We start from the raw sequence: 20827 nt of genomic DNA, 5'->3' as shown, positions 1-20827 counted from the left end.
CGTCTAGTACATACCGACACACAGACAGGGGGCGATAGAATGACTAAAAAAACTGGTTGTTTTCCTTGTTTAGGCTGCTGTAATTGCAATAGTATGCTAAAAGGAGATACCTTTTGTCATCCACAAACAGGTAGAAAATACCGTATTAAACAATATTACACCTGCTCTTCTATGTACATTATTTACTTAATCCAATGTCCATGTGGCCTTTTATATGTTGGTGAGACTACTCAGGAGTGCCGCCTTTGTATAAATCAACACAAATCCACAATTCGAACCGGAAAGATAGATCTACCCCTCCCGGACCACTTTAACAAACACCACCACAATGTTTCTCAACTCCGATTTCGAATCATTGATGGGGTACAAAGACATCGCAGAGGTGGGGATAGAGAAAGAGCGTTAAAGCGACTGAGAATTCAAAACGGGAGGAGACATCTAGTTGCCCAATCGTCTGTCCGTTTTATGATGTATGTTCTACCAATAGTGTATATATACGTAGTGACATTTGTTCACTTACCTTTTTATGATTGATTTTAATTGAATAGAACCAGTGTTTATATGGATAATCATTATTTTCACTTCTTTTCACAGATATGTGCACAAATGGTCCTAATTCACCTTGCATTTATACTTACCTGTCTTCATCGATTAGACCCATCTCTTGCTTCCTGATCGGGATTATTACATCAGATAGGTACGAATACACTTTGTCCATTCGGATGCCTTCATGGGTCCATTTTATTCTTTATATTTTTCTGTAGCTTGGAGGTGTATATATGTTGGACCCATTTATTCTACTTTGATTGTCACTTTGTCTTTGTAACTCGATGTAGCGACTATATATTGTTGGACAAATACGTGGGCATAAAAATCTTGACTTGTCCGGATATTTCTGGCATGAGCTAAATGATGTGCCATTCCCGTTCAGTCCGTTTGGCCCGTATGGAGTATCGTATGGGGATATGTGCTGGGATAGGACATTTCCATCTATGGTTTTTGTCAACCTTTTCCACGCCACCCCCCTGGTACCAAAATGGAGACATAAATATGTATGTTATGAAACTATGTGTGCTTTAGATGAATGTGTGTATCTCCGAATACCTTTTTCTATTTTCCCATAGAGTTATTCAATTTTTTTTTGGACCCACCAGACTCTTTTTCTGTTTAGATTCATATGGACATAGTGGGTTGTCCCTTTACGACATCCCATTACTGAGTAATTATATCCCCATAAATTGCACTCCTAATGCATATGCACTCCTAACTATATGCATAGTTACCTCTACTCTTTACTCCGCTACGACTTTGTGCTTTAGAGAGATATTTTTACGTCGAGTAGGTGGTCCCTCAGAATTAAATGGCCACACCCAATAGGAACAGCTGATGATTGCTATACTGTTTGATTTGTTTAATTGGATATACTTACCTAAGATATTGCCTTCACTAAGTATAACAGCGCAATACTATTGTATTCGTGATGACCGCAGAGAGATCACATGATTGGAGTAGCAATCACATGACCGGAGCCAGAGACTGAGCTACAGAGCCCTATGAATTCATCTGGATTACTCGACTGCCATGATAACGACAATAGCTACGCAAGGGCAGTTGGGCTCCCGGACCTCTGATGATGAGACGGGCTAGTTATTTTAATAATAATATACACGTGCGGTGCTGAGGCACACGGAGATGGTTATTTTACCGCATTTTGTCCTTTTCACTAGATGATGTACATCTTTATGGGGCACTAGCTGTTTTAGGATTTATACTGTATATTTTATATCTTCGGCTTTATACATATTGTAAATATGAACACTGATAATGAATTTCATTGGCTGACCACGTCACACAGGACATGATGTCACTACCACTTTTTTCTACATATATGTTAGTAATGATTTTTATGCTTGAGAAAGATTCAACTGGAATCGAAATGTTGCAATTTTATGCTTGGATGATGCTACAATAAAGACTTTCTGGAATTGAAACGTACCGGGTGCTGTGGCTTCCTCCATCTCTTATGCTGACTTTGGGACTCTGAGCACCGGATCCCCAGCTGCAAGCACCACCCAATGGTAATTGGAGCCCTGGATTGCTGTCTTCTCTTTCTCCTTTCTGCATTATCTAGATGGATACCACTTGTGGAGAGTAGTACACTATGAATTTCTGTATACTTAGTATTTTTACTGCCACTAGGTGGCATGCTGGGCTTTCACCCAAAGATACAGGATTTGAAACACAAATAATTCATTCACAACCCAAAATGACTGAGCAGTTTGATACCAGAAAGTAGAAAATATAGTTATGCAATAAAACAATAATACCTTCCAGTTGTAGCTTTTAAATAGTAAATCTTTTATTGTCTATTTCCTTTGTCAACATCATGGATACTGTCTACTTGTTGAATATGAATCATCCTAAGGCATTGTGCACACTAATGGTAATAATTTGACATGTGCTAGCCATTATTTCCTCTGCTTGTACACGTTCCTATGTTATTGTTTGGGCTCATGTCCATTGTGTGTTTTTTTAAAGGATGTGTCTGATAAAAATCTCAGTGAATTTTTTATTCTTGGCCATTTTTGTATCTCGGCCTTCCCAATAACCCCTTAGCATTCTTGCCTTTTTTTGTTTGTTTTTTCCATGTAGAGACATGTTTGAGGTGTGTAACAAATGTTATTACCTATTGTCATTACATACCTCCCAACCGTCCCGGTTTCGGCGGGACTTTCACGGTTTTTCAGCTGTGTCCCGCCGCCCCGGGAGGTTAAGAGGTTATCACGCTTTCCTCTGCATTGTCCCGGGCCAAGAGACTTTGTCCCGTCTCCTGGTCCCGGGACACACCGGCTGCAGAGACAGAGGAGGCAGCGCGGAGGCTGTGAAGGCAGAGCTCACAGCAGTGCACGGCCCCTCCTTCTCCTCCCCCGGGCCGCCCCCCTCCCCCTGTGTGAGCTGCCGCGGGATGTCTAAAGAGGAATCAACAGGGGGGAGGGGGGGTGTCACCTGGAGATCGTGAGCTCCCAGCACAGAGCATGGCACAGCACGGCCCCTCCTCCTCCTCCCCCCCTGTGTGAGCTGCCACGATCTCTGAGGAGGAATCTTCAGGAGGGTCTGCTGCTGTGTGACCCGGAGACCCTCTGCTCATGAAGCTGTGGAGGTGGAGGGGGCAGCCTGTGTGATGTGCCCCCCTCCAGAGGCTACAGACGTCCATTAGGAGAATCTGCACAGCAGGGATGAGGTAGGACACAGCCTGACCCCCACACTGACCTGTAGCTGTGTGTGCTGGGTGACAGGACACCTCTATCAGGACTTGTATGGCAGCTTTGTGACATACAAGCCCTGAAATAATCGCAATGTCTTGTGAACCGCCAGACATTGCGATTATTTTTCCCTTCTCCACACCAAGGGGGATATAGCCATCAGTGAGCTATTAACCCCTAGGCACACCTGGACGTTATACCACGTCCCTGTGGCTAGATACTTAGCGCACCGGGACGTAGTATAGCGTCCCGCTTCTGGCACCGGCTCACGAACAGAGCCGGCACCAGAAGCCGCGGCTGGCAGCTGTCTATCACAGCTGACACCGCGCTGTAACACCCGCGATCGGAGCTGACTCCGATCGCGGGTGTTAACCCCTTACACGCCGAGGTCATGCATGATCACGGCGTGTAAGGCTGTTCCTCTTCTGGGCAGCCCCGAGGACTGCCAAGTGCCCTGGGGCTGCACAATCTCCCTGGAAGACAGTTTACACTGCTCTACAATGAAGAAGTATTGTAGAGCAGTGTATTGGACTTGAATAAAAAATAAATACATGAAATTATAAGCCCCTAAAATGTCACTTTCCCATAAAAACACTTAATAAAGTATAAAACACACAAAAACACAACCCCCACACACATACATATACCGTATATTCCGGCGTATAAGACGATCCCCTACTTTCCTGTTTAAAATATAGAGTTTAAGATATATTCGCCGTATAAGACTACCCCTTTTCCAACGCATACAAAACACAGATAAAAATTTTAAAAAAAACTGATTTGAATTTAACATGGTCCTTTTTTTAATGTAAATTCTTATGACATGCAGGTATATAGCAGGAAAACTGTCGCTCATAAACATAAGGCATACAACAACAACATTACCATTACAGCACAGCCCCCAGTAGTATACAGCACAGCCCCCAGTAGTATACAGCACTGCCCCCAGTAGTATACAGCCCCCAGTAGTATACAGCACAGCCCCCAGTAGTATACAGCACAGCCTCCAGTAGTATACAGCACTGCCCCCAGTAGTATACAGCACTGCCCCCAGTAGTATACAGCACAGCCCCCAGTAGTATACAGCACAGCCCCCAGTAGTATACAGCACAGCCCCCAGTAGTATACAGCCTGCCCCCAGTAGTATACAGCACAGCCCCCAGTAGTATACAGCACTGCCCCCAGTAGTATACAGCACAGCCCCCAGTAGTATACAGCACAGCCCCCAGTAGTATACAGCCTGCCCCCAGTAGTATACAGCACAGCCCCCAGTAGTATACAGCACTGCCCCCAGTAGTATACAGCACTGCCCCCAGTAGTATACAGCACTGCCCCCAGTAGTATACAGCTTGCCCCCAGTAGTATACAGCACAGCCCACAGTAGTATACAGCACTGCCCCCAGTAGTATACAGCACTGCCCCCAGTAGTATACAGCACTGCCCCCAGTAGTATACAGCACAGCCCCCAGTAGTATACAGCACTGCCCCCAGTAGTATACAGCACAGCCCCCAGTAGTATACAGCACTGCCCCCAGTACTATACAGCACTGCCCCCAGTACTATACAGCACTGCCCCCAGTAGTATACAGCACTGCCCCCAGTAGTATACAGCACTGCCCCCAGTAGTATGCAGCACAGCCCCCAGTAGTATACAGCACTGCCCCCAGTAGTATACAGCACAGCCCCCAGTAGTATACAGCACTGCCCCCAGTAGTATACAGCACTGCCCCCAGTAGTATACAGCACTGCCCCCAGTAGTATACAGCACTGCCCCCAGTAGTATGCAGCTTGCCCCCAGTAGTATACAGCACTGCCCCCAGTAGTATGCAGCTTGCCCCCAGTAGTATACAGCACAGCCCCCAGTAGTATACAGCCCCCAGTAGTATACAGCACAGCCCCCAGTAGTATACAGCCTGCCCCCAGTAGTATACAGCCTGCCCCCAGTAGTATACAGCACAGCCCCCAGTAGTATACAGCACTGCCCCCATTAGTATACAGCACTGCCCCCAGTAGTATACAGCACTGCCCCTAGTAGTATACAGCACAGCCCCCAGTAGTATACAGCACAGCCCCCAGTAGTATACAGCACAGCCCCCAGTAGTATACAGCACTGCCCCCAGTAGTATACAGCCCAGCCCCCAGTAGTATACAGCCCAGCCCCCAGTAGTATACAGCACTGCCCCCAGTAGTATACAGCACTGCCCCCAGTAGTATACAGCTTGCCCCCAGTAGTATACAGCACAGCCCCCAGTAGTATACAGCAATGCCCCCAGTAGTATACAGCACAGCCCAGCATTAAAAAAAAAACTTATATACTCACCCTCCGGTGGCCCCAATGTGCAGCGCTGCTCCCCTGATGTCCGCGCGGCTCATCTTCAGTCTTCCGCGCCGTCTTCTTTCTTCTGCCGGGCGCCGCCATTGATCTTCCCCGGCAGGCGCCTAGTATGATGCGCCGCTGCTGACGTCATACTAGGCGCTGCCCCGGGGAAAAACATGGCGGCGCCTGGCAGAAGAAAGAAGACGGCGCGGTAGGCTGAAGACGAGCCGCGCAGACATCGGGGCCACCGGAGGGCGAGTATGCGCCCCGATGTCTTTTTGAGGCTGCCGGCAGATTTTTGAGGCTGCCGGCAGCCATCGCTGTGAAAACCGGTGTTTTCGCTGCAATATGCAGCAAAGACTTACCGGCTATGGTGAGGGCTCAGCCCGTGAATACACGGCGGGCGGTCGGGATTACCGGCGTATAAGACGACCCCAGACAAGACAGAAGATTTTTCTGTCTTCAAAAGTCGTCTTATACGCCGGAATATATACGGTATTTTGGTATGTAACAATCTGTAAAAAAGAATCGTTACTGGACCTGCACGGTAAACGCCGGAGAAAAAAACGCAAAAAAACTTTCCAAAAAAAGATTTTTAATTAAAACCTTTTAAAAAAATGCTCTAAAAAGTGATATAAAAAATGTTCTGCACTCTAAAACAAGACCACTAAAAAGAACAACTTAGCATCAGAAGATGGCAATATGAAGAGGAGGTTTTAATTTTTGTAAAAGTATAAAATCATTATAAAACCTATAATTTTGGTATCCTTGGGGACAGGAGAAGGAAACTGGAGGAGGCTGGGGTACAGGAGGAGGAGGCTGGGGGAAAGGAGGCTGGGGGGACACGATGATGCTGGAGGAGGCTGGGGGACAGGAGGAGAAGGCTGGGGGACAGGGGGCTGGAGGACAGGATGATGGATGCTGTGGTACAGGAGGAGGAGGCTGGGGGACAGGATGATGCTGGAGGAGGGTGGGGGACAGGAGGAGGAGGCTGGGGGGACACGATGATGCTGGAAGAGGCTGGGGGACAGGAGGAGGAGGCTGGGGGAAAGGAGGCTGGGGGGACACGATGATGCTGGAAGAGGCTGGGGGACAGGAGGAGAAGGCTGGGGGACAGGAGGATGGAGGACAGGATGATGCTGGAGAAGGCTGGGGGACAGGAGGCTGGAGGACAGGATGGTGCTAGAGGAGGCTGGGGTACAGGAGGAGGAGGCTGGAGGACAGGATGATGCTGAAGGAGGCTGGGGTACAGGAGGAGGAGGCTGGAGGACAGGATGATGCTAGAGGAGGCTGGGGGACAGGAGGCTGGAGGACAGGATGATGCTAGAGGAGGCTGGGGTACAGGAGGAGGAGGCTGGAGGACAGGATGATGCTGAAGGAGGCTGGGGTACAGGAGGAGGAGGCTGGAGGACAGGATGATGCTAGAGGAGGCTGGGGGACAGGAGGCTGGAGGACAGGATGATGCTAGAGGAGGCTGGGGGACAGGAGGCTGGAGGACAGGATGATGCTAGAGGAGGCTGGAGGACAGGATGATGCTAGAGGAGGCTGGGGTACAGGAGGAGGAGGCTGGGGGACAGGAGGCTGGAGGACAGGATGATGCTGGAGGAGGCTGGGGGACAGGAGGCTGGAGGACAGGATGATGCTAGAGGAGGCTGGAGGACAGGATGATGCTAGAGGAGGCTGGGGTACAGGAGGAGGAGGCTGGGGGACAGGATGATGCTGGAGGAGGCTGGGGGACAGGAGGCTGGAGGACAGGATGAAGCTAGAGGAGGTTGGGGGACAGGAGGCTGGAGGACAGGATGATGCTAGAGGAGGCTGGGGGACAGGAGGCTACAGGAGGAGGATAGAGGACAGGAGGAGGATAGAGGACAGGAGGCTACAAGAGGAGGGTAGAGGACAGGAGCTACAGGAGGAGGATGGAGGACAGGAGCTACAGGAGGAGGATGGAGGACAGGAGGTTACAGGAGGAGGATGGAGGACAGGAGTTACAGGAGGAGGATGGAGGACAGGAGCTACAGGAGGAGGATAGAGGACAGGAGCTACAGGAAGAGGATAGAGGACAGAAGGCTACAGGAGGAGGATGGAGGACAGGAGGCTACAGGAGGAGGATAGAGGACAGGAGGCTACAGGAGGAGGATAGAGGACAGGAGGCTACAGGAGGAGGATAGAGGACAGGAGGCTACAGGAGGAGGATAGAGGACAGGAGGCTACAGGAGGAGGATAGAGGACAGGAGGCTACAGGAGAAGGGTAGAGGACAGGAGGCTACAGGAGAAGGGTAGAGGACAGGAGGCTACAGGATTAGGATGGAGGACAGGAGCTACAGGAGGAGGATGGAGGACAGGAGGTTACAGGAGGAGGATGGAGGACAGGAGTTACAGGAGGAGGCTGGAGGACAGGAGGCTACAGGAGGAGGATAGAGGCCAGGAGACTACAGGAGGAGGCTGGAGGACAGGAGGCTACAGGAGGAGGCTGGAGGACAGGAGGCCACAGAATGAGGAGGATAGAGAACAGGAGAAGGATATAGGAAAGGGGGCTACAGGAGGAGGATGGAGGACAGAAGGGAACAAAATGAGGAGGATAGAGAACTGTGACTACACCATGTGAGAAGGGGTAGGTGTAGGAGTTCAGATAGTATTATGTGTAAGTTTGGGGAGATAAATAAAAGTGCAAATGTAAAGGCAGAATAAAATTAAAGAGGGGTCTTATATGGTTTACATGTTGCAGAGTTGCATTAGGGGATATTATATTGGTCCACGGGAAGGGGGGGGGGGCAAATTAAGGGGTGTTGTACCATGGGGGCAAATTAAGGGGTGTTGTACCATGGGGGCACCATCAAGGTAGATATTATACTATGCCTGTGGGTGGGACAGTGGGCGTGGTTTAGAAAAAGGGGAGGGGCTTTGTGTCCCTCTTTCTCTTGCCCAAAAGTTGGGAGGTATGTCATTATGTACTTAGAAGCAGGAAAAAAATCCCAAATGTGGTGAAATTTTCAATAAAATGCATTTACGCCATTTTCTTGTGGGGCCTCCCCTCCCCCTTTCTGTGTCTGTCAGTGAGACAGACTTTGAGAGTAAGGGGCACAGTGGGTAACGCCATGAGGACTGGCTGGAGCATTGAAATAGAGGAAGCTGTGTGTATGTAGAGGGCAGCATGGTGAGAACAGGAAATGGCTAAAGCAGGCAAACAAACAGGTACATATACATTCAGAGGAATATGTGATTGAAGAAATTTTTTGAAAAGTGGCCAACCCCTCAAATAGATTTAAAAAAAAATGAAAACCTTTTTCATAATTCGGTACACGGAGCGGTGTATAGTATAACGTGACGTTTTCATAGCTAGTGACACTGGTTGTCAGCCAGTTGTGGCCCGTTCCTGCATTTTGAAGCTAGGTAAGTCTAGATCATGTGATTGCTAGATTTTTGCATTGTGTGGAGTGAAGTTGTTAAGTAAAATTTGTTCCTGAGGAGAATTACATACCTTTAAGTCGTAAATGTGATCATACTTGTCCAGATACACCACCTGATAAAAACCCATGGCGAACCAAGATTGTGCCAGGAAGGAACCAGCCTGGGAAGAACTGGTGAAGGAGATGTGCCCCATTTTATTTATTTTTTATTGTTACTGTAAAGAACATCAAAACCCGCTGGACCTACCAATATCGGCAAAAAGCCAAAGAGAAAGGTTGCAGAAGATCAGGCCAATTGTCTAAGACATCTGTCCTTTCTTTCTAATGTTATGGATGTTGGAACATGAGTATTTTTATTTTTACCTCAGTTTTAAGGAAATCATATGTAAATTTAATATGAATGCCCCTGGTTCATGATGTATGCATGAGGCTATAAAAAAGTACATGTACTTACCTTCTACCATGCACATTCCCATTTGTCCATTCCATTGTTGTTTATTTTTGGGTTCTACTTAAAGCAACATGTAGTACTAACAATGCAGCTGCACGTATATACATACAGTGGAGGGAATGTAGTAACATATAACATATGATTTCAATCTATATTTCCCTGGGTTTCCTTCTCATATTCCACTGTTGTAGTAGACTCCTACATGTACATCGTGGTTGACTTCAATAAACACAAAACCTATCTACAAAAAAGCCATTCCAACCAAAGAATTGTAAAGTACGATTATATCTTTATTACAAATCAAATGACAAACAATTTAAAAACAGAAAGAACAGGCTGGTCACATAGAAGGGGAAGCGGAGACACTACACAAAATCAGACAAATCTTGCAGGGTGATACATGGGAATGGGTGCTGGCCTCCTAAGGGAGGTGTGCCTGAGGAGATATGCTATGAGTCCAAGAGGAGGAATAATCCTAAAATCAGTGTACAATGTTTAAAGTGCATAGTGCCTGTGCATCCAAATGGGGGCATATCTTAATCTAAGAGCACACAGATTCATTGTAGCTTATCATGAAACAAATGAGACAACTCTATTATATATCTTACTCTAAGAGCAAACAAATATATTTATCATGAAAGCAGTGAAGTAATCGTATTGCACGTACCCATTGTAGTTAGTTCGCCTGCCGTCTGACACAAAAGCCCCGACGCGCGTTTCGGCGCTAGCCTTCGTCTGGGGGTAATGTGTGACTAGAACACCTGGGTTTTTAAATAAGCAGTGACCAATGGTAGAGGGGAAAACCTCTCTGTACCTGTCAGGTGGTAGATATCATTTCCGGTCAGCGTTATTGAGCGCACGCCATCCCGGGGGGACACTCCCCCACCTGTATCCCACCCGGAACACGTGACCCACCACGTGATGGTGACGTCACGTCGGGGCACGTGATGCGGGTGATGGATCAGGTGATCAGGGGGGGTGTCACCTACCGAGCGTGTGTACCGTTGTGCATGTTTTAAGGACATCTACCACCAGGATGAAGGACTGCATACAAATGAGCCTGAGGGTCTCAAGGTTCCACAGTTGTTAATGGAGCCTGGAGCTCCTCATGCTCATTTGCATACAGTCTTTCATCCTGATCCTGGTGGTAGATGTCCTTTAAGACCCTCCAATATGACTACACTGATCAGCTACCTAATGTAGAGATTGTCTTGCTGCTTGGATCCACGCCCCTGTCTATGGTTTAGCCTCTACCCCACCACAACAATGTTCATTTATGTATGGTCATAGTCCCCCATCCAGTTGGCATTCTGTACAATCACACTCTGGGCTCGGTTTTTCTGCAGTTTTTGTTTTTTGGATGTTATCTTAACATGAGGCTTTTGTTTTTTTTGTGCGTTTTTGTTGTAAGCCTCATAAAACAAACATAAAACATATGAACAGAGACACATGCTTTTCATAAATGTAAATGTTTCTTAAAATTTTATTTAAAAAAAGAATGAGTGTACTTAATTTTGGCCTATGTTAAATAACATAATTTCAGGAAAAATTATAATGTAAATTAATGTAAATTAACTTTACAGTCAAAAATGCATAAGCTTGCAACCCATGTAAAGGGTCCTCATTATCTTGTGAGTCCGGAAACTAACTAAACATTATCATCTTCAGAAATGAGTTTTTAAATTTTCTTTTATATTTTTTTTTCATAGTAAGACAGTAGCATTTGAACACTTGAAATTATAGCGATGGTAAACAATACAAATAAGTGGTTAAACATTTAACAACTTTCTAAATCTGGTTCCTTATCTAAGTCTTTTGTGAAATATCAATGGCTCATGATTTCAAAAGACTCTAATTTCTCAAATTCTCCTCCTTGCATCTTTAGCATCGGTCACATTACCGATCACATAGCTCATTGCAACACATCTCCACCTGGCGTCCCTAAAAATACCACAGTCACTTACAGTATGAAGTCTCCTGGATAACAACACTGCGCTCCTAAATAATATATACTCCTCACAAAACAACTGACCAGACACTCCACACATATAGATCATCCCTTCATTATATATATAAATATTCTACTGAAATTATAGTAGGCACAACAGCAATCAATATACAACACCCCTAATTTATTAATACAGACCCCCCCAACATTTGTTTTACATGATGCAAAGTAATCTATTGTATTTTATAACTAATATATCACACCCTGTTATTATGTTACATGTGATTTTATATAAGTGCTATCCTGATTAATGTAAATATATAGTACCCCCTAATGAATATATTATTTTTATAGGCCCCCCAATATAAACAGTATCAGGCCCCATATAAATATATACAGCCCCCCCCCCCCACAGGAAAATAAGAATTTGGCCTCATATAAATATATACAGCCCCCCCCCCAGTATAATCATAATCTGCCCCCCCATATAAATATATACAGCCCCCCCAGTATAATCATAATCTGCCCCCCATATAAATATATATAGCCCCCCCAGTATAATAATAATCTGCCCCCCCCTTATTAATATATAGAGGCCCCCAGAATAAACAGAATCTGGCAACCCATATAAATATACGCAGCCCCCACCGCTGTGAGATCCCGCTCTGGGCGCCATTAGATGCGCCCGGCTACATCGCTCCTTGAACATATCTGGTCATGGAGGCCACAGGAGAATCAAGTGATGTTGAAGTGTTGAGTCCCGCTGGTCTCTCCTTTCGGTCAACGCGAAGCTCGGACACAGCCTCTCTCACTCGCACCCTCTTTCAGCCACACCCCCCGTCGCCTGAAGTAGAGCATGAATATCCTTTCTTAATCGTTAATCTCAGGGATGTAGTTAAAGGAGGTGCAGAGGATGTAGTGGACTATAGTATTATAAATGGCATCTGGTTGGAGAGGGCCCAGCTAAATTAAGACTGTGTATCAGGCTTGTTATTGCCTAGCTCTAAAATGGGTATTGAACAACCACAAAGCCATTTAGGTTGCTCTGAGATAATGTTACTGTGCTTTTTACTATGGAAGATTTTATAGATTTCGTTCCTCCTTTTTTCATCTTTAGCTTCCTGTGCCCACACAAATAGCATGTAGTAAAACGATGAGGCCTAGAGCTGCATAGTATCTCAACATTTGTAGCTGGAAATTCCAGGTTTGAAATATCTGAAAAAGTCAGTACCCTGCAGGTAAGTTCCTCATAATCAACATTTTACAGCTTTCCAAAGCTTTACAACTATGACAATGGAAATATCAACTTTTTTGATATCTCATCTTATATGGACAGCTTGTTAGAGAGGCATTAGTTCACAAGATGTATCATGTCACCCTCTAGATGATTGATTGTGGAAGTCTTATATTGATAAGGTCATCTGTGGTTACCTTGAACTACCACTGGTGAGTGAGTAGTTTCATAAGTTTATATGGTCTACAGAATATAATATTATCCAGCCAGTGATATCTGCTCAGAATAGGATTAAATACAGAACTGGTATGTACATTTACAAAGAAAATGTAGAAATATGCATTGCCCTAAAAAATCTACAATAATAAACTTAATAAAACCTATGGAGAGATCAATAAGATATAAAAATGTATAATTCTGTGCCTATCCACTAAAGTATATACATCAATATCTTTCCGTTAACCCCCAGACTTTTTGTCTCAGTGGAGTAGAACATTTCACTTGTCTTGTCTTTCAATTATAAACCAGACGTGGATGCAGAATGCTCACGACGAACACCATTTAAAATGAGTGTAATGACCCAGAATTTGGGCAATTGTCAAGTTCATTGGGGCAGATTTATCAAGCTGTCTGAAAGTGAGACTATTTCTAGTTGCCCATGGCAAGCAATCACAGCTCAGCTTTCATTTTACCAGTGCTCATGAATATTTTAAAGGGGATCTGTATTTGGTCGCCATGGGCAACTAGAAATATTCTGACTTTCAGACAGCTTGATAAATCTGCCCCATTGTGTTGTACTAGGTGAATATATCCTAACATTAGTTATATGAAACAAAAAGATGTGCACTGCTTAAAAATATAAATTATAGAATTGTAAAAGACCACTGATCAACATAAGAGAACACTTTCAGATAGTTGTAAATTATTAGTGTAAGACCCCTTTCACACTTGAAGTTTTTCACGCGCGTGTACTGCGCGTGCTTTTGACGTGCAGAACTTGCATTGCACCCTGACCCATTGTAATCAATGGGTCTTTTCAGACTTGCATTTTTTTTCACGCACACACACGCATGTTTTTTTTAAATTGCGTTTAAATCTCGACATGCTCTACTTTTGCAAGTCATGCGTGTGAAAAACGCACCATACAAGTCTATGGAGATGCATCAAAAACGCATTGCACTCTGAGACACATGCAAGTGCAATGCGTTTTTCATGCATCAATTGCAATAGAAAAGATAGAACTCAGTCCTGAGCCCTTTTCACTCGCATTATCTGCGCGTGAAAAACGCGTTGAAAACGCGCGTGAAAAACTGAGACACTGAACAAATTCTGACTGAAAACTGATTGAACTCTTATGCAAAATGTCAGTTTTTCACTGACCAAACCCTGATCGCACCCTGATCAGACTTTGACGTGATCTGCAACGCAAGTGTGGAAGGGGCCTTAATTTTCTTAATTATCTGATAAACTGGCTGCCTAACTTTTCATTTTTCCCAGATTTTTTCACAAAAATGGTGCGAAGTTCCAAAGTGACTTAAAAACCTCCATCAGCAGGTTGTCCAGAGGAAAAACCAAAGAGTGACCCTAGCAAGAAAAGTTGTTCATTCAAAGTCTGTGATTTTTAAAATATTGTATCTTTGCAACACCACAAACTTATTCAAATCTCCCAAAAAGGCTGATGCAGGATAATGAACAGAATCCCCATGGGTAATCGTTTCAAAACTGTAGCTGGAACTTGACTTACCTTGAGGAGCATATTGGAGCAGATTTACTTACCTGGTATTGTCGCAATCCCCGCTGTGCGTTGTCCGACGATGATTCAGGTTTGCCGCGATTCACTAAAGTCATACGTCCAATTTCCTTTATGTGTGGCGTCCCTGCTGAGGTCCACCGGAGTTCACCTTCTTCTTCTTGGTGCACGTAAGTGCTTGATCTTGCAACACAATTTCGTTTTTAAATTCCGCAGTTTGTCTGATTCAGTCGGGTTGTACAACGGCACGCCCCCCCCCCTCTGATTTCTGTCGCATGCAAGCCGGCGCCAATGCGGCACAATCCGATTGCATGCACCACAAACCCGGGGCAATTCGGTGCAAAAAGGAAATATTCGGGAAACCCGACAGAATTGTGGTCCGTGGACCCTTAGTAAATGTGTCCCATTGTGTTGACAGAGGAAAAGTGTCCCACAGTCCATTTTATTGATTAAAGCAGGTTGAATTTATTTGGATCTGATGGAATACATTATGTTTGTCCACGAATTGGCGAAAGACTGAACCCAGTGTGTGTAAGGAAGTCGGTGAAAGTTGGTGGAGAAAGTGTCATGGTTTGGGGAATATTTTCTGCAGCAGGAGTTGAACCTCTCATACCACTATATTGCAGAGTTAATGAAAGTATGTATCAGAACCTTCTTCAACAACACTTGGTTCCTTCCTTGCATTCACTCAATCAGCCAGCAATTTTTTAATGCAGGACAATACCTTCTGTCACAGAGCAAAATGGGTCCTGATGAGTACTGATCGAAACCCAAAGGAAAATCTCTGGAAAATCCTTGGTGACAAAGTTATGGCCAAGGAATCCAAAACAGTCACAGAGCAGTGCGACTATGTCCTGTGGCTGCAGATCTGCTGAAGTAATTCAAAGCAAAGGCCTGTACACTTTGTATTGACTGGTGAGTGTTGTAGCCTTCAGAAAATTCAATTATAATCTTTCTCTATGCTACAGTCATTGCTAGTGATATGGGGTACCCCATAAAAAAAATCCATAAAATGTTGAACAATGTAGCTTACATTATTTCTGAAAAAATCAAGTGATCATGCATTGTTCTCTCATTTTGATCTCCAGTCTAGAAATCTACCTAATCTAACTGGTGAGCTCGCGCAACTCATCTAGAAGATAATGCTAGGATAATGCTAGGAGTGTAATTGCAGCTGTAGATGCTGCCTGGTAAGGCAACAGTTAACTGGTGTATATAATTATCCAATGATGTGTCTGTTATGCAAGCTGGAAGGTGATTGGAGAGGTGCTGCAACCTGACTAGGGGAGTATATAAGCTCCGGCTTGGCGGAAGCACATGGTCCTTGTATAGAGTCTGCAGACAAGACCAGACCTCATGGTCTGTCTGGCACAGCCAGTAGTGATGGGAATTCCAGCTCTTCTTAGTGAGCTGGCTCATTATGCTCCGCTCACTAAGAAGAGCCGGCTCTTCTGGCTTCTGAACGCCTCCCTATTAAATATATAATAGGGAGCTGCAGGGCGGTCAGTCACCCCACACCACTTTTAACCCAATTTTATCAGGTTAAAGGGGCGTGGTGAGCCGTTTAGGGGCAGGATTTAGTGAGCCATTGCCTCACTGAGGGGAGCCAGCTTACGTCAATCACGCGAATAAGCCGGCTCTTTGTGCCAGCTCGTTCACGAATTACCCATCACTAACAGCCAGCGTCCTAGGCAAGTCCAGAGACTTAAGTCCAGAACTGCAGCTTCCACCACTTGGACTCAGTTCCATCTGAACCAGCCCAGCCTGCATGCCCCTTTCCTGTGGACCTGCTCTTCCTTGACCTTTCCAGCTTAAGGAATCTGCTGTTACGCGTTTCTGGTTGTTGCCTGCTGTTCAATAAAGAACTGTAAGTTGATTTGTACAACATTTCCTCCATCTGATCCCTGGATACGACTGCTTACCACCACGAGCTTCCCCATCAATTACCCAGGAACTCATCCTACAGAGACCTCAGGGCTTGCCCCAGGGAGAAACCATTGCATCAGCTCTCCCTCCATATTTCTTGCACACACCACCTGCTGGAGACCTGCCCCATACCAAGCACCGTGACCACAGTGTGCCCAAGGCCGCACTAGCACAATGACATGAACTGAACAAGTGAATTTCATTTTAAAGGGGAGAACTGTTCAATAAATATAATTCACCTGTTCAATTCATGTTGAAATAAGAAACGGCACCAAAAACCATCTGAAAACTGATGCAGTTTCAATTGCATTGGGTGAACTTGGCCTCAGGGTGCGGTCACACATGGGGGCTGATTCAAGCTGTCTGAAAGTCAGAATATTTCTAGTTGCCCATGGCAACCAATCACAGCTCAGCTTTCATTTTACCAGTGCTCATGAATATTTTGAATTGGAGCTGTGATTGGTTGCCATGGGCAACTAGAAATATTCTGACTTTCCAACAGCTTGATAAATCTGCCCCATGGTGTTTGCAATTAGTTTTTAAATGCATTGCAGAAACGCATGCATTTTACATGATATCATGTGTTCGGCTTGTTTGAAAGAATTTTTCTTCATTACTAGAAGTGTTAGCAGCTGTTTTAACATTTTCACAGCTGACTTCCAGCAGTGAAGAAAAATGCTTTAAAACTAGCCAATCACATGGTAACTTGGAAAATGCATGTGTTTCTGCAATGCATTTAAAAACTCCACCTGTGACCGCACCTTCATAATTTGAGTTAACTTGAAAATAATTTTTAAAAAAATACTATACACGGTGCTGCGGGGTATGTATGGTGAGAGTTCAGTGGCTCCATACACAGCGGGTAGACATCAGCATTAAAATTACTATATACTCCAATCAGACCCTGCAGGGTTAAAGTACCCTAGAGGGTCTGAAATAATAGAAAGAAAAGTTTTTTAAAAAATATTAAAAAAAAGTCTGAATCCCCCATTACCCCAGCACGTATAAAAATAAACAGTAAAATCATAAACATGCTAGGCATCACCACATCCTTAAAATACCCGTTCTATTAAAATATTAGATTATTCTCGATCATATATACCGTAAAGGAAAATAGCGCCAAAATGTCTGAATCAACAGTTTTTCACCATTTTTCATTCCATGAATATTTGAATAAAAGATTATCACACAGTCATATTAGGTCCCAAATTGATATGAATTAAAATGTCAGCGCTCATCTCATAAAACGACACCTTACATAGGTTTCTACAAATAAAAATTAAACAAATAAAAATGAAAGATGAGTCCAGTAAGGGTTAAGCTGTACCTCTACCCTAATTGATATGCAGAACAATCAGTGTTTATTGTCCTTTGATGACATTAACCCCTTCCCGACGCGCGCCATACTAGTACGGCGCATGCAGGGTCCCGGTGCATGGAGAGGGCTCGCGGGCCGGTAAGTCTTAAGTCTGAAAACATTATAAAACCTATACAAATTTGGTATCCACATGCTTGTATCGACCCAAAGAATAAAGTAGACCTGTCATTTTGGACGCAGAGTGAAAACTGCAAAATCCCAGCCCACAAGAAAACGTCGCAAAAGTGTTTTTTCAACATTTTCACTGCATTTGGAATTTTTTTCCCGCCTTCCCAGTACACGCCATGGAATATTAAATACTGTCACTATGAAGTGCAATTTGTTACGCAGAAAATAAGCCATCACACAGCTCTTTATGTGGAAAAATAAAAAGTTATAGATTTTTGAAGGTGGTGAGTGAAAAATGGAAGTGAAAAAACTAAAAAAGGCCAAGTCGTTAAGGGGTTAAAGATGTTCTCCAGCCAGAGCAAGTTAGCCTTACTTGCTAATCTTTGTGGGTCACAGTAATAGGATCGGATCCTGAGAGCAGAGGTCCGTTGAACCCCTGTTGCATGGTTATTGCAGTGAATTAGTATGAACTAGTGATCGTGATCACATGATCACTAATTCATATGCAGGTAGTGTAAACATAAAAAAGGAAAAAAAACACACAAAAAAGAAATAAAATGAAAAAAATAAAATTCATTAAAATGTCCCGAAAGCCCCCAACACATAAAAAAATTATTTTTAAAAAGTGAAAAAAGGTTTAAAAAAACAACATACAGGCAGTTACATACAAGATAGGGTCTGGAGGTTTGTTCTTAAGTTGAATTTGTATGTAAGTCGAAACTGTATATTTTATAATGGAAGTTCTAGACAATTTTTTTTCCTTTGCCCCAGTGACAATTGGAGTTTCAAAATTTTTGGTGTAATTGGACCAAGAATTATCAATAAAGCTTCATTACAGACATCTTACAGCTGATCATTGCAGTCTGGGACTATAGTAAAGCATCCAGAGAGCTTCACCAGAGGTCACAGTGGGCAGAGGGGTCCGTCTGTAACTATGGGTTGTCTGTAAGTCGGGTGTCCTTAAGTAGGGGACCGCCTGTATTAGGTATTACTGCGTCCCAAAATTTATCTGAGGCCTGAGGCCACATTCACAGGTGGCATTCTAGTTGCGTTTTTAAACATGCAATTTTACCTCAACTTGCGATCGCAGGCTATATACTACTGGGGAGGCTATGACCAATGCATTTCCCACCCTCAGCTTATACTCTAGTCCAGAGGTCCCCAACCTTTTTTGCACCAGGGACCGGCTTTAAGCTAGACCAGTTTTCCATGGCCCGGTGGGGGCGGGGCTTTGGTCATATGGGGTGGGGTTATGGAGGGGTGGAGCTTATAATATAAGATATCAGGGAGTGTCCGGACCAGATCCATCATATTGGTTTGGTGTAAAAATAAAGCAATGCAAAATGCATACAGCGTATCGCCATGTAGTATAAAATGCATACAGCGTATCACCATGTAGTATAAAATGCATACAGCGTATCGCCATGTAGTATAAAATGCATACAGCGTATCGCCATGTAGTATAAAATGCATACAGCGTATGGCCATGTAGTATAAAATGCATACAGCATACCGCCATGTGGTATAAAATGCATACAGCGTATCGCCATGTAGTATAAAATGCATACAGCGTATCGCCACGTAGTATAAAATGCATACAGCATACCGCCATGTAGTATAAAATGCATACAGCGTGCCGCCATGTAGTATAAAATGCATACAGCGTGCGGCCATGTAATATAAAATGCATACAGCATACCACCATGTAGTATAAAATACAGACAGCGTGCGGCCGTGTTGTATAAAATGCATACAGTGTGCCGCCATGTAGTATAAAATGCATACAGCGTGCCACGCTGTAGTATAAAATGCATACAGCGTACTGCCATTTAGTATAAAATGAATACAATGTGCCGCCATGTAGTATAAAATGCATACAGCGTACTGTCATGTAGTATAAAATGCATACAGCATGCAGCTGTGTAGTATAAAATGCATACAGCATACCGCCATGTAATATGAAATGCATACTGCGTACCGCCATGTTGTATAAAATGTATACAGCGTATTGCAATGTAGTACAAAATAGAAGCTCTGATAAATATCACAAATACTACATATACATACAGCATATATACACACATATACAAACAGTATATACAGCATATGCACACACTGCACATACACACACACACATATATATATATACACACACACACAAACCATATACAGAATATACATAAACACTCATACAGCATATATACACACACATATACATACACAAACACTTTTTTTATGGTCCTGACAGGTATGCGGGGAGTGGAGGAGCCGGGCACCTGGTGCTGTCCAGTGGGCTGCCGCAGCATGGTGCCAGCCAACTGGCATACGGACAGGAGCTCGGTGCCTGGGGGCGGGCAGCTTGGTTTCGGCAGGCAGGGACCAGAGCGCGGGCGGGAGAATGATGGTGGCCGGAGGGCGTGCAAACGGGAGCTCGGTACCGGGCGGCCGGCGGGAACTCGGCGCTTTCCGGCCGGCAGAAGGGGCAGGCGGCAGCTCAGTGCCAGCTGGCGCAGGGAGCCTCTTGCCGGCTGGAGTGCGGGCCGGCTGGCGGGAACACTGTGCCGCCCCCTCTTACAGCAGGAGGCGCGCGCCCATGCGCGGACCGGCTGCTAAAATCCAACGGCCCGGTCCTGGTCCGCGGACCGGCGGTTGGGGACCTCTGCTCTAGTCAATAGGTTTTGCCAATTTTTGGTGGTAAAATTAGGTGGCTTGGCTTATACTCGGGTCAGCTTATACTCAAGTATATACGGTATTACCGGACACATGCTGGTTTTGAAAAATAGGCCTTGGTCATCACGGTGCAGATGAGCTTGGTCACTAAGGGGTTAAAGGATGAATATATTTTTCCATATTTACAAGTTTGTGTAACAAGCTTAAAGCGATAGAGAAATAATAAAAATAAATCCTATCCCATCATTAAAGATTTGCTGTGGGATTATAAAGTAATGGGGAATGTATTATTCTTTTGGTGAATCAATTGCAGAAAGCAATACAATTGCAAACATAAAAATCTCATTGTTAAGACCATTTATTGGTACTATAAAA

General features: G+C 44.5%; 2 long non-coding RNA genes across 2 annotated transcripts in view; both read left to right on the top strand.

Annotated features, from left to right (window-relative positions):
- The window catches only part of LOC140121549 (uncharacterized), a 93341-nt gene that overhangs the window by 16005 nt on the left and 56509 nt on the right, over positions 1 to 20827 (top strand). The window contains exon 2 of the long non-coding RNA XR_011854125.1: positions 595 to 697. This is a non-coding gene — a long non-coding RNA (uncharacterized lncRNA). The remainder of the gene's footprint in view (positions 1 to 594; positions 698 to 20827) is intronic.
- On the top strand, positions 2711 to 15752 carry LOC140121548 (uncharacterized). Its single transcript, XR_011854124.1, has 3 exons — positions 2711 to 3241; positions 12504 to 12624; positions 14118 to 15752. It is a non-coding gene; the product is annotated as an uncharacterized lncRNA (long non-coding RNA).

This window comes from Engystomops pustulosus, chromosome 3 (genome assembly GCF_040894005.1).
Source record: "Engystomops pustulosus chromosome 3, aEngPut4.maternal, whole genome shotgun sequence".
Lineage (NCBI taxonomy): Eukaryota > Metazoa > Chordata > Amphibia > Anura > Leptodactylidae > Engystomops > Engystomops pustulosus.
This window is presented reverse-complemented; position numbering and strand designations above follow the sequence as displayed.